Here is a 1,780-nt window from a genome sequence, read left to right as displayed (position 1 = left end):
ATCTACCCATCCTATAAACTCAGCAAACTCTGAGAAGGATAACATCAGAGATCCACACTGACACATATCATAATTAAACTACCAAAAAACAAAAAGAAAGAGACAATCTTAAAAGCAGCAAGAAAGCCATGACTCTTCAAATACAAGGGATCTTAAAATAAGATTAAGATCTGATTTCTTACAAGAAACCAAGGATGGCAGAAGGCAGATGAATGAACATTTAAAGTACTAAAACTCAAAACTATCAACCAAGAATACTATCTCCAGCAAAAACTTCAAAAGTAAAGAAGAAATTAAGATCTAGCTAGAAAAAAAAAAAAAAAACAGAGAATATGTCACTAGCCGACCTGCCTCTGCAATAAGTACTAAAAAAAGTCCTCTGGCTTAAATAAGAAGATACTAGACAGTAGCTCAAATCCACGCAAAGAGGGGCTGGCTTGATGGTGCAGTGGTTAAGTTTGCGTGCTCCACTTTGGCGGCCAGGGTTTTCAGGTTCAGATCCCAGGTGCAGACCGACGCACTGCTTATCAAGCCATGCTGTGGTGGCATCTCATATAAAGTAGAGGAAGATGGACATGGATATTAGCCCAGGGCCAATCTTCCTCAGCAAAAAGAGGAGGATTGGCAACAGATGTTAGCTCCAGGCTAATCTTCCTCACACACACACACAAAAATCCACACAAAGATATAAAGAACATTGATAAAGGAAAATACATGGGTAAATAAAAATAACAGTACAAATTTGTTTTTTGTTTATAAGTCTTTTGTACTCCTATGTGATTAAAAAGAAAATTGTATAAGACAAAAATATGAATCTGTGCTGACTAGGTTATAATATTAAATGACAATTTGTATGAAATAACAGTACAAAGAAGGAGAGAGAATAGAGCTATTTTAAGCAAAGTTTTTGTATACTATCAAAATTAACTTGGTATTATCTGAACTAGATCGTGATAAGTTAATATGTTAATTATAACCTCCTGGATAACCACTAAGAAAATACCTTTAAAAATATAGTAAAAAAATTGGCAAAAGTATTAAAATATTACATCAGAAAATACCTAGTTAGCAGAAAAGAAGACAGTAACATAGGAATAGAGGAATAATTTAAGAAATAAGACATGTAGAAAACAAAATGGTACATATAAATGCTACCTTATGGGTAATTATATTAAATGTACGTAAATTAACATACCAGTCAAATTGCACAGATTGGCCCAATGGATTAAAAAATATAACCCAACTATACTGTCTATAAGAGACATACCTTCAATTCAGAGAAACAAATTTTCAAATTTTATTTGAAAATAAAAGGATAAAATAATATATACCATGTAAACAGTAACCAAAAAAGAACTGGAGTGGCTATACTTATATCTGACAAAATAGTCTTTAAGGACAAAAGTTATTACTGAAGAGAAAGAAGGACATTTTATAATAATAAAATGGTCAATCTACCAGGAATATGTAGCAATTATAAGTATACATACACCTAACAACAGAGTCTCAAAATACATGAAGGAAAAACGAATAAAAAAACAAATAGACAATTCAACAATAGTAGTTGGATATATCCATACTGTACTTTTAATAAAGATAAAACAAGTAGTCAGAATATCAACAAGTAAATAGAAGATTTGAACAACACTATAAGCCAACTAGGCCTAATAGACATCTATAGATCACTCTATCCAACAGCAGAAGAATATACATGAATTCCCAAGTACACATGGAGTCTCCAAGATTAGTCATATGTTAGTCCATAAAACAAGGCTCAATG

Source organism: Diceros bicornis, chromosome X, assembly GCF_020826845.1.
Source record: "Diceros bicornis minor isolate mBicDic1 chromosome X, mDicBic1.mat.cur, whole genome shotgun sequence".
NCBI classification, from domain to species: domain Eukaryota; kingdom Metazoa; phylum Chordata; class Mammalia; order Perissodactyla; family Rhinocerotidae; genus Diceros; species Diceros bicornis.
Note: the sequence above shows the minus strand (reverse complement) of the source record.